Below are 13,190 nucleotides of genomic sequence, written 5' to 3'. Positions count from 1 at the left end.
TGACAATGTTTGTTGCCTCCCCCGCTACTGGAGAGTGTGGGTATGCTGGTGGGAGGAATTCCAGGAAGAGTTCCAGGACCTCCGGAACTGACGTGTAGTCCTGTAGGTAGTTGGATAGCCCTTGGGACGAAAGGAATGTGAAGCCTTCTTATAGGATTTGTCATCCTTCCTTGGAGCAGAAAGAAGAGCCTTCTTTTTATTATTGGTCTCCACCAGGTAGCGCTCTAGAGCAGCCTTTCTCAACCAGTGTGCCTCCAGATGTTGTTGGACCACAACTCCCATCTTCCTGACCATTGGCAATGCTGGCTGAGGCTGATGGGAGTTGTGGTCTGTGATGTTCCTGTAGGTTAAGCATCTGTAAATATGGTAAGTGCGGGTCTATTAGGTGATGTATGGTAATTGACTGAGAAAGAGGGAGTACATGGGTGAGAAGCTGAAGTATGCTGGATGATGATTGGCTGAGTGGCTGGCTGGCTGAAGGTATAAATGGAGGTTTGTGAGTGATGAGGGGAGAAGTTGTTGAGTTGGTTGGAGTGAGGTCGTTTGGTGAGGGTTGGTTGGCAGAGTTCTGAGGGAAGTTTGGATTGTATTTGGCTGATATTTAAAGAGTATATATATGAACAGAAACATAAAGAGTGACCATATATGAAACCATACACTTGTGAAACATTCCTAAAGTAATATTGTTATTTCCTGTTGTTAGTAAATAAATACTTATTTGGTTTACCAAAGGCCTGATCCTTGGCTGGGGGATATACATACCAGAAGGGAGGGCAAGGTAATTACCAAGGCTGAACAGAAACTGTATCTAATGGTGGCAGCTGTGAAGGGAGATATTGTAACAAGTCAAGTATCCAGAGCAACCCGGAGTTATATGCTTTATATATAAAGATACAAGGGGGTTGGGAACAGCATAGGCACACAGTCACAAAGTAACAAGCTATAGAGAGACTTAGGCAAAGTCTCTGGGAGTATTGGTTACAGGAAGTGACTGGTTGTGCTGCCTAGCAGTGGGATCTAGTGAGATCTGTGCTAGAGTGGAGTGAGAAACCATATAAAGGACGGTCCTGACTGGTGGTGTCCCTGGTGGTGCCTAGTGAAAGGCAGTAGTCACAAGCAGGTGGGAACCTGACAGGGAGAACCAGGGAAGGACGTCACATGGTCCAACAACATCTGGAGGCACACTGGTTGGGAAAGACTGCAGAGACTTGCAAAAAGCTGCCTACCCGAGTAGGGCAGAGCTGCAAGACTGGCTTTGGAGTGATGGTCCACTTCCCACTGTTTCAGCCATATATTGCATCTTACTACCACTCCAAGAGCTCTTGCTGAGTATTGTAGGCTGTCTAAGGAGGAATCTGCTAGGAATTCAGCTGTTTTAGCCAAGTTGTGCAGCCCCTCCCTGACGTGTCTGGCATCGGGAGGCACTTCTGATAGTAGTGCTTTAGCCCACTTTACCGCAGCCCATGCCAGGAAGGAGTTTGCTGCCGAAGCTCTCATGGTGGATGCAGATGCTTTGTGTGAGCGTTTTAAGATAGCCTCACTGCACCTGTCACTTTGGTCTGAAATGGTATCTGCTCCTTCTTTGGGAATAGCAGTCCTGGCCCCGAGGGCAGACACAGGGTTGTCAATGGCCGGGACTTGAAGGGTTGCCATGGTCATGGCAGGAAGAGCATATAGCTTCTTGGACAGAGCATGTGGAGCTTTGGATTTGGCTGGATGATCCCATTCTTCCTTAACAATGTCCTTGAAGAACTTTGGAAAGGGAATGACCACCTTCTGATCCCCTGACCTGGGGAAGACGTCTGAAGATCCCTGAGGGCAGACACAGGGTTGTCAATGGCCGGGACTTGAAGGGTTGCCATGGTCATGGCAGGAAGAGCATATAGCTTCTTGGACAGAGCATGTGGAGCTTTGGATTTGGCTGGATGATCCCATTCTTCCTTAACAATGTCCTTGAAGAACTTTGGAAAGGGAATGACCACCTTCTGATCCCCTGACCTGGGGAAGACGTCTGAAGATCCCTGTTCCCCTTCCTCTAGTTCCCCCTCCTGAGGCGTTCCCTTAGGAGGGTCTAACTGAAGGCAGGCCATAGCCTTAGAAATCAAAATGGAATAGGAGTCAGGAGAATACAGCCTCTTATGCACCGGGGATGGCATAGGGGAATCCTCCCCTGAGAGTTCCCCTTCTTCCTTTTCTGAGTCTGATGCAGCAGATGATGGGGGAGCGCCCTCTCCCCAGGAGCCTGGGCTGAGGGAAAGGCAGTCAGGTGGGAACCCAGAGCATCTTTTGCATTTATCTTTGTGTGGTTTAGGCTTCTGTAAGAAGCCCTTTCTTTTACTCTTTCCCCTTTCTCTAACCAGGCTGGCCTCCCAGGAGGAGGAGGAAAATCAGGAGAAGAAATCATGGCAGCGTGCCCTGGAGTGCTTGGAGCCTTTTTTCCTATGTGCACAGGCCCAACGCTTGGCTAAGGAAGCTCCTGCCTGCCATCATGGACTTGTTAAGCCAGGCCAGCATGGCCGAAGAGGTAGAGGGCTTATCTAGATGGTGAGATTTGGCGCACTTTTTTCCTGCAGGAGCCATGTGTGCATCTCCTCCCCCCCCCCCCCCCCGCTGAGTAGAAGGGAGCTAAGAAAAGGAAACTTCAGGCTGGGAGTTTAGCATGCTTCCTGCCACTGAGGAGAGGGTAACAAATGGATTGCTTAATTGTGATGTAGATTCCCCCCCACTCAGGGACTCATCTTCCTCTGCAGAGGCATGAGAAGGGCTGTCTCTTTCCCCAGGCATAGTTAAAATCCCAGTTGAAGAAGGAAAAAGGCCAGGGCTAGAGCTGCCCCTCCCCCCAATTAGAAAAAGAAAGCTTAGTGGCTTTACCTGAGAACAATGCGGCAAGGAGGCCAACCACACTTAGCAGAGGCCTGTTGGGGGGGGGGGTTGAATCAACAAAAAGCCTTGGATAGCGAAGGAACAATCCCTGCTCCTCCAAGGTCTTAAAATGCTCCTGAAAGCTTCCCTCTCCTTGGGACCATGAAAGAGCATTCAGTAAAGGACAGCAGGGGGAGGCGCAAGACAGATCTCGCTTCCAGGCACTTCCAGCACCTCTTCAAAAAGAACAATCCCTCTCTTTCTCCCTCAAATCTGGCTATTCAGTGAGGGTGGGAAGTGAAAGAAGAGAAGCAGATGTCTGTGTGCTTCGACTGCAGTTGATGGTGATAAATTATCTGAGAAGAGCAGAGCAAATAGCTAAACTGTTCATGAATCCCTTATGAGGACCCAGGAGGAACAGGCTGACTCTGTTGCTCGCTGAAGGCAGAGTCAAAAACTGGAGAACGGGAGAAGGTTCCTTCCCTTCTGGCTGGCCACCAACTAAACTTTTTGTGTTATAGTGCCGACTCTGCCTCCAGGAGAGTTAACCCATTCCTGTCTGCTCCACTCCTCCGCTGACCGAGAAACACTTGTTATCATCATGAACAGATAGTCTGACAAGGCTTTGGTGTTGCAATCAAGAATGACAGTTACTACACTTTCCTCCCTGGTGGCAAGATTGGTAAACTGGCTGATGTGGCCAATATTCTTCCTTCTTTGACTAGAAGCTGGGTCAAACTCCACCCAAAGAATGTTCCTAATAAAGAACTGCACAGGCTCAAACTGTTGACCATTGTTTTGCACTTCACTGGAAACTGCTTAGGATTTCAATATTCTCTCTGTTCTGACTGCACTACATGCGACACACACAGATGGAATATTTTTAACTAGCCTCTAGTAGGGTAGCATTATACAATCAAAGAGAGAAATTAAAATGTATAGTCACAGCATTTATAAATGTAAATTCAAGTTTGTATTCTGTTCTTCAAGTCTAAAAAGCATGCTTGAGAAGTAGCCTAATTTTCTTACATTTTACTAAGAAAACAGAGAACTAAATATGACTCCATATTTATTTATCCACAGCCACCTATCCACTTTGCCTTTTAAAGAAATACAATAATAGGGAGAATAGGAGTACAAAGTTATAAGGCAGAATAGGGCAAGTAAGTGCCACATATGAGCAGACAGCTAACTGCTCCTTTCTATTCTGGTGGTTTTGCAGTTAGCATCACTAATTACAGTATATTCTGATAAAAATTATTAGAATGAGGAGTGAGTGTGGGAGATGGGGAATACAATAGAGGGGTAAGGTCAATAGACTATTATATACATCATGTTGTAAATGCTTATACAAAAATAAAGAGTCCATGGTTTTCTTCACATTGGTTTGGTGAAAAAAATCAGATCTTCTAATCAGACTGATCCTCTGGATGAGGTGCTGGTATTCTCTCATGTAGTAGTTGTCACTAAATTTTGGAAACTACATAGAAGCAATCTAGAAAAAAACTAACTACAAAAGATGAATTTAATTATTAAGACACATTTCACTTGTGAGTAAATAAACATTTTGAAGTTATTGCATGTCACAATAAGAATTAATCTATAAAGGATGCAAACTAGAAAGGCAGCAGGAGACTGGGAAAAGAAGTGGGTTCAAAAATAGTAAGTGCATGGCAGGCTGTGAATAGGATGAAAAATATATTCATACTGTATTTTTTTATGTAGAGTGGATCTGTTCTTAAACAGGAACATTTCTATAGGGAATTTTTTTCAGCAGAGATGTTTTACAACACAAGGCCAGTACAGATGCAACCTTTGCTGTCTTATGAAAGGTTGGTTGTACTCATTTATATGCTAATCTGCATACCTGTGATTATTTTATTGTTGATATTGTGCTGTACGAATGTTGTGCAATTATTATATTATGATCGAAACCTCAATTGTTTTTGCAATGAATGGAAGAATACAATTTTTAGAAATTAATCACAGTTCAGTAATCAGAAGTGGACCATAGGACTGAACATTTTCTCCTTTCCAGAACACAAATTTATGTGCTGGACCTGGCTGTGCCTAGTTGCTACAGACAGCAATATTAATAGCAGTTTTGGTTAACTAGGGTCCTGCTAAACACAGGATCTCAAACTAGCTTCACGCCACAATGAATTACTATGTTAGCAGCAACATTAATCAGGGTTCCAGTGCAGTGTTCTCTTATTAGGTATCCTTTGATTGGAGACCACTGGAACAAAATGACAGGAAGCACAATCCATTGCTTAGTGGCCAATCAATTCATGGGAAGTCTAGATGGATTATGACAGTCCTGCCAACTTTTTGGAAATTAGATAATAGAAGCAGCAATAAGAAAGACTTGTAGTCAATTTAAAAGCTCTAAAAAAAATCCCCTGTATTGCCATATTTTCTTTTGTTCCCAAGAGGGCCTAGACCAGTAGTTCCCAAGCTTTTCTCCCCACAGACCACTTGAAAACTGTTGCATGTCTTGATGGACCACTTAACAATTTTTTCTACTGTTGTAGCAATTGTAATGCACAGTGTTAAATGCTGAATGATTTTAATTTTTATTGCTGCTATTATTATTATTATTATTTATACATTGTATTTTATTGTACTGCATAGAATTTTATTGTAATGCAATAAAAGAAGTAATGAAAATACAATGAAAAATCAATATGAATATTTAATGTGATGGATGTGCTGTCTCCCATATTCTACAACAAATACACAGACACCACAGACCACCTGAGTGAAGCTAATGGAAACAGTTTGGGAACCCCTTGGCCTAGAAAGTAATTTGTTTAGCCTGGAATACAACCCTGTCATATTGCTGGGCTGCACATTCCTAGCATCATCAATACCAGTAAGAACCCCCGCTCTACACATGACACAAAGAAACCAGGTGAGGATGGAGAGTCTAACTCTTCATCTGCCCTGACTATACTATACAAATGATTTGCAGCTTACTCCAATATGCATTTACTTTTTTAAAAATTAATTTGTAAAATGTTTAAACTAAAAAAAAAGGCAACTCATGGCAAGCACACCATCCAGGTCTGCAAAGAAACTCTCCCATCAGGTAACCTCCCCCCCCCCCCAAAATGGAAATGGACTGCCTTCAAGTCGATTCTGACTTATGGCTACCCTATGAATAAGGTTTTCATGGTAAGCAGTATTCAGAGGGGGTTTACCATTGCCTCCCTCTGAGGCTAGTCCTCCTCAGCTGGCTAAGGCCTGCTGAGCTTGCCACAGCTGCACAAACCAGCTACTTCCTTGTCCACAACTACCAGCTGGGGGGCAACTGGGCTCCTTGGGACTATGCAGCTTGCCCACGGCTACAGAGGTGGCAGGGCACATAACCCCTGAGCCACTCACTGTGGGGGTGATTTTTAGGGGGCTCTTTACAGCCAGGAGACACGAGCGGGGATTTGAACTCACAGACTCTGGGCTCCCAGCCAGGCTCTCCTCCCCACTGTGCTATACCTCCCAAAAGCCCCATTTAAAAAAACAAAAAGACAAAAGCAAAACAAATCTAAGACCAAACTTCATCTGCACACCACTCAGAACAATGTGCAGCCCTGCAGAGTTTATCTTATGGATAACCTCCTGTTTAGAGGCTTCTCTGGTAGAAAGCCAAAAAAGTATATATTATTATTCCAAGAAGCACTTAAAGCCATCTTCTTTACTTTGAACTAAGCCGGCTTCCGTAGGGACAAAAAGGAGCTAAACGCAACCAACACTTCAATACTGGCATAACATTGTACCAAAGGAAAAACGCACCCTTTCATTCACACATTAGAATCAGAGTTTCAACAAAGATTTCCCCCGTCACCACATCCCCGTGATGAGGCAAGCTCCAACTAAAGTTTTCGCATTTTGTAGAATCATTAAAGACACACAGCTTCTATAAGGAACAAAGTGGTAACGCATCCAGCTTCTAAGCCTCTGCTCGAAATTCAGTCTTTTCTGGGTACACACTATACACTCAAGATCACTTAAAGTCGCAATCCTATACACCCTTAAACTTAATGGGACTTAATAAGTAGACATGCCTAGGGTTGCACTTGAATCCCGGTTTCTCTCTCTCTCTCTCTCTCTCTCTCTCTCTCTCTCTCTCACACACACACACACACACACACACACTGGAAGTACTCGGGGGTGGTCAAATGAGTACCGCCTTTTTCTCGAGCATTTTCACACACGAAGGGAGTGCGTTCCAGCCCGTACTGTTAAAAGTGTGGAACCAGAGGAAGGGGGGGGAGCATTTACAAACGCTTACAGGAACAAGACAAAGAGGGCCCCGACTGCTTAAAAGAAGAAAGGAAGGTTCAGTAAGAAAAACCTTTTACGCCCCTCAGGATAGGAACACTCGAACAAGGGGGGGGAACAAGGGGGGGAAGACGAGACGAGAGGGGGAAGGAGCTTGCCCCTCCTCCCGAAAGGAAAAAGAGCCCGAGAGATGGTTCCTTTCTCTTTCCCAGGCCTGTTTTCCCTCACACTATTAGCCCCCCTCCTAAGACCATCTCTTACCTGCGTCCTCAGAGCGGGTCCCACCAGTTTGTTTTCTTTCCGACACGAATTCACAGCACAAACCCCCACCCACCCCACGACGCTTCCGGTGAGGCGCCTCGCCTCCGCCTACTCACACTCTCTCAGGGCGGGCGCTTGCCCAGCCGAACTTCCCCTTGGCAGGCAGTAGCTGTCCATCAAAAGCCCGCGAGGCCTGCCTTCGTTGTTAGCTGCTGCCACCATCACAACAGCTGCAGCAGCCAAAGGAAGAGGATAGGCTGCTGGCGCGCAGGCGCGGCGCCGGGAATTGCGGTACCGAAAACCAGCTATTGGAGGAGCGCTGCCTCGTCTATACTTTGCACACTTCAAAGCAAGGCCGGCCAGGATGTTCTGCTGCTGGAGTGAGGTGGAAGAGCAAACAGAGGTGTAGTCATCTCAGGGGATCTTAGACCGTTTACTTTTTTTGGAGCAGGGTCCCTATGTCTCCTGTATCCTGTAGCTTGGAAGTACTGTAATGAGTTACAAAAACCGAATTACTTTTAATTTATTACTTTTTTGATGCATGAGTGGGTAATTCCTTTACATTTTGATTCTAATAGAATGAGGAGTAATTTTACTACTTTCGAGGAGTAATTGTAATGTTTCCAGCATTACTTTTGGGCATTACTGGGGGGGAGCAGGGGAGGTCTTCTGCTCCTCTGATTTGTGGATTAAAATCATGTGCCTCAAACTGGGCTTCTGTGCAGCGTTGCTCTTCCCTCGTGTGGGTGTATAGGAGACGATGAGGGAGGAGGTGGAGAGCAAGACGGGAGGAGTGGAGAAAGCAATTGTTAAAAAAATGGATGGTGGTGAAGAATGGAGTGGAGGGAGAAAGGAGCTGGAGGGAAGAACATGGATAAAGAAGGAGACAGCAGCGGAATGGATATAAAGAACTGTGGAGGTGAAATATAACGTGTATGTGTGTGTGAATACTGTGTTTGTACTTGGACATAAAGCGGCCTCCGCCACCCTCCCTGGCTGCTTTTCTGCACTTGCAGTTTTTAAAACTTTTTTGCATCTCAGGAGAAAATGTTTGCTTGGGTGAGTGTCCCTTAGTTGGTGGCAGGGTAGGGTCCGGGAGGTGGTTAAATGAGAGAGATTGTGCTTGCTGGCAGAGAGTGTTTGTGTGTGGGGTTGCACTTGGTTTGACATGCAAAGATCTTAGTAGTGGCCTCTGTCTTCCTTACCAGTGGAGAGACCACCACTGCTATCTTCTGGATAAAAAGAATTATTCTACTACCTGTGTGTGTCTGTGTTTATTTTTAATGTTGTTTTAGGCGTCTTAGCATGCAGCAGCCAAAACCAGCACTGGATCCATGTCAATCGGGCTTTTGGCCGGGGTTTGGTACAGAAACAGCCTTGGTCGCCCTGTATGATGACCTCTGTCGGGAGAAAGACAGAGGGAGTGTAACTCTGTTGGGTCTCCTTGATCTCTCAGCGGCTTTTGATACCATCGACCATGGTATCCTTCTGGGACGTCTTGCGGACTTAGGAGTTGGAGGCACTGCTTGGCAGTGGCTGTGCTCCTACCTCGAGAATCGTCTCCAGAAGTTGATGCTTGGGGAGCATTACTCGAACCCCTGGATACTCCAATATGGGGTCCCACAGGGTTCAGTTCTGTCCCCCATGCTCTTTAATATCTATATGAAGCCGCTGGGTGAGGTCATTAGGAGATTTGGAGTGCGTTTCCAGCAATATGCTGATGATACGCAGCTCTACTTCTCCTTTTCATCTTCCTCAGGTGAGGCTGTTAATGTACTAAACCGCTGCCTGGCCGCGATAATGGACTGGATGAGAGCTAACAAACTGAGACTCAATCCTGACAAGACTGAGATGCTGTTGGTGGGGGGGCTCTCTGCCCAGATGGATGATGTCCGACCTGCCCTAGATGGGGTTACACTCCCCCTAAAGGAGCAGGTCCGTAGTTTGGGGGTCTTATTAGATCCGCTCCTGTCACTGGAGGCTCAAGTAGCCTCGGTGGCACGGAATGCATTCTACCAGCTTCGGCTGGTAGCCCAACTACGACCCTATCTGGAGAGGGAGAACCTCGCCACAGTTATCCATGCTCTGGTAACCTCTAGATTGGACTACTGTAATGCACTCTACGTAGGGTTACCTCTGAAGACGGTTCGGAAACTTCAGCTGGTGCAGAATGCTGCGGCCAGAGTCCTTACTGGGACTAAAAAAATTGATCATATAACACCTGTTCTGGCCCAGCTGCACTGGCTACCAATATGTTTCCGGGCCAGATTCAAAGTGTTGGTTCTTACCTATAAAGCCCTTAACGGCATCGGACCGCAATACCTGGCGGAAGGCTTCTCCCGCTATGTACCTACCCGGTCACTGCGCTCGACGTCGAAGGCCCTTCTCCGTGTCCCAACACATAAGGAGGCACGGAGAATGACAACTAGAGCTAGGGCCTTCTTGGTGGTGGCCCCCGAACTATGGAACGCCCTCCCTGACGAGATACGCCTGGCGCCTCTCTGTTATCTTTTCGGCGCCAGGTAAAGACCCACCTCTTTGCCCAGGCATTTTAAAAAATTTAAAAATTTAAAAATTGAATTTAAATTTGGAATTTTAATTATGTTTTATTGTGTACTGTATTGTATTTACATCCGCTTGTATTTTAATCTGTTTTATTATGCTGTTCACCGCCCTGGGAGCTTATTGCTATAGGGCGGTCTAGAAATGTAATAAAATAAATAAAAATAAATAAATAAACTTTGCAAGCACTCTAGTTTTTTTTAAAGTAACGTTTAAGTATAATTGTAGTGATTACCTTTGGGTAACAGTAAAGTAATAAATTCCTTTCAGAACAATTGTAATGGTAATTTATTCTTTTTGGGGCTGTGCAACAGTAATTGTAATTTATTCCTTTTTAAAAGTAATCTTCCAAGTCTGCCTGTATCCTGCAGGCCAATCGGCATGAAAGAGGAGTGTTAGCCACTGAGAAGAGTCTTATGTTTCCTTGTCCTTTCCTGTGGATTGTAGCCAATCAGAGTGAAAAGTGAGGCAGTCACTGAGAAGACTCTTCTCAGTAGCTATAACACTCGCCCCTTTCATGCTTATTGGTTCCTAGGGATGTCCGTTGTTGTGGGAGAAGACATTAGCAAGGATCTTATTCTCAACCCAGCGGCAAAAAAGTGGGAGGGGGTGGCTGTGACTAACACAAAGACACCCTGCACTTCTGAACTTGCTGCTACACTACTGACAAATAGGGCCTCCTCCTTTCCACCAAAGTAAAAGGTGGCTAGTAGCTAAGCCTGGCCAAGTTGTTTTGGCCACGCGCCTCCCTGGGGGTAAAAAAATATAGTCATAAATTCTTAACACCCCAAATCAGCTTCATTCTATTTAAAGGGTTTAATTTGGCTGAGAGAATACTAGATTTCTTTCCATAGGATTAACCAGATCCGTTGCTAGCTTTGCTAGGATATATTATCAAGGCCTTTTTGTGTGTAACTCCCGAAGTGGAAGGTTCCTGCATACAGAATAATCATCACTGATTGCAATCTGCAGAGATTTGGGTTAGCCTACATTAAACAACTTTCTTGTATGGATTGTGCAACTTAAGGAGCTATAGCTTCAGATCAACCACTTGTCAGAGTAAAGCAGATACATCTTGTTCTATAGGGCAAATTTAGCTGAACCCCAACTACGATCAGAAATGGCAGAAGTAAGGCACTAAGTGGTTGCTGCCTCTTCTGCTAAAATGTTTAAGCTGCTGCGATCCTATGCACTTTATCCGAGAATACTGTAATCCCAATAAACATCCACAGATAGGGTTGGGCTGCAAAAGAAACATCTGTTTTGGAGAAAAAAATATTCATACGTAATATATAGGGCCTTTTCAAGAAAATTTCCTTCAAAAGATACTATCAGGCCAAATCTGTTTTTAAAATTTGAAAATAAGTATTTGTTTCAGTGGGGATTTGGGAGTTGGAACAACATTTTAATATGGTTTTGGTTGCTGTCCATTTGTTTTTATGCAGTTTAAAATGCCAATTGTTAATTTTGATGATAGGATTTATATAAATGTTACAAACCATTTGCTGTGAACACTGAAGTCTCCAGGAAGGCATGTGGCTGGCTGGCTTTGGCTTCAATTCTGAGAACTGAAACGTGTTTTTTTAATGGAGTCTGTTGTCTACGTTTTGTTTTCTGATGGATGCTTCTCAAGTCTACTGAAGTCTTCCACTTAATGATAAACCTGCAATTGAGAAGCTTCATGATTCATTAGTTTACTCTTATTGAGAGCCTTCATTCGTCAATTAGATATGTATAGCAGCTGTGTGATCTCAATTATTTTGCTTTTGAAGAGCTGAGCCCTTTATATGCCTGCATATTCTTGCTAGTTTAGCTTTATTCTTGTATATCAAGCCTGTATGTTCATTTTTGAATATGCTTTTTATTTAGTTGAACCATTGGTTCATCTTGCACAGGCCTCCCCAAACTGGTACCCTCCAATTGTTTTGGACTGCCAAATCTCACCAGCACCAGCCAACATAGTCAATAGTCACAGAAAACATTTGGAAGGCACACCTGACAGCAACTCCAGTTTCAGACAGGGGCCCTGCCTGGAACTGCCAAGGATTGAACCTGGATCTTTTGCTTGTGACTGTTATGGCCCTTTCCCTTTTTGTGATGGGTTATGATAAAACACATATAATTCAGTGCTTACCGTTCTTTGATTAGCTTTTCATTTGTATCATTGTGTAGCTGGTCATACACATAATTTGTCATTTGAATGTCAAATTATAGTTAAGTCTATTATAACTGGTATGATTCCCATTATTGAGAGTCCATTCCTTTTTTTCAACTCACCTGTTCTGCCACCAGTGCCCAAATTTTTACATGTGCTACAAACAAACTTCTAACAGTAAAATAGTCTGATAAGATCAGACATCAAGATGACCTAATTCAATCTTGGCATCTGAGACTGCTCGAAGTGGTCATGCCCAGAATCACAGAACAATTTGTTTAAAATCTAAATATACAAGTTGCCTTCCCTATATTAGTAGCATTAGCTTATATTTGATGACAGTTTCATGCTTTGATTATAATTTAAAAGAGCAGCTGAATCAGTCTTCCAAACAGTAATTGTAACATTACAATTCACTGCATAGGATCCAGACTAGTTACCTACCTTGTTCTTATTTTGCTAACTTGGAGTTTGTCGCTTTTTTTTGTATTTTATTTGCATCAATACTCTTTCCTGCTTTGAGCATCATTTGGTGGAAAGGCAGAATACAAACAAATGAATTGGACTTAGGTTAGTCACAACTAACTTTTTGCATTGATTTCGATGGGACCCAAGTACAACCAACTTAATCTAGATCCAACCCAACTGCTGTTGATGGTAGTAGAGCCCATCTGATAGGATGTCCTCCAGAGAGAATCTAGTCCATACTTCCATACTGGTATGATAAATTGGGTATATAAAATTGGGTATATAAAACAGCCGATATCATAATGCCGTTGTATAAATCTATGGTGCGGCCGCATTTGGAATACTGTGTACAGTTCTGGTCGCCTCATCTCAAAAAGGATATTATAGAGTTGGAAAAGGTTCAGAAGAGGGCAACCAGAATGATCAAGGGGATGGAGCGACTCCCTTACGAGAAAAGGCTGCAGCATTTGGGGCTTTTTAGTTTAGAGAAAAGGCGGGTCAGAGGAGACATGATAGAAGTGTATAAAATTATGCATGGCATTGAGAAAGTGGATAGAGAAAAGTTCTCCCTCTCTCATAATACTAGAACTCGTGGACATTC

General features: G+C 44.1%; 1 protein-coding gene across 3 annotated transcripts in view; it reads right to left on the bottom strand.

Moving 5' to 3' along the window:
* Nucleotides 1-7,627, bottom strand: part of PSEN1 (presenilin 1) — a 72,202-nt gene extending 64,575 nt beyond the window's left edge. For 2 of the 3 annotated variants that reach the window (XM_061611233.1, XM_061611235.1), the window contains exon 1: nucleotides 7,405-7,512. The gene's annotated coding sequence lies outside the window, so the exon portion shown is untranslated. The other variant, XM_061611234.1, reaches the window with a different exon arrangement.
* Between the last annotated feature and the right edge of the window lie 5,563 nt (nucleotides 7,628-13,190).

Source organism: Rhineura floridana, chromosome 2 (assembly GCF_030035675.1).
Source record: "Rhineura floridana isolate rRhiFlo1 chromosome 2, rRhiFlo1.hap2, whole genome shotgun sequence".
Taxonomy (NCBI): Eukaryota; Metazoa; Chordata; class Lepidosauria; order Squamata; family Rhineuridae; genus Rhineura; species Rhineura floridana.
This window is presented reverse-complemented; position numbering and strand designations above follow the sequence as displayed.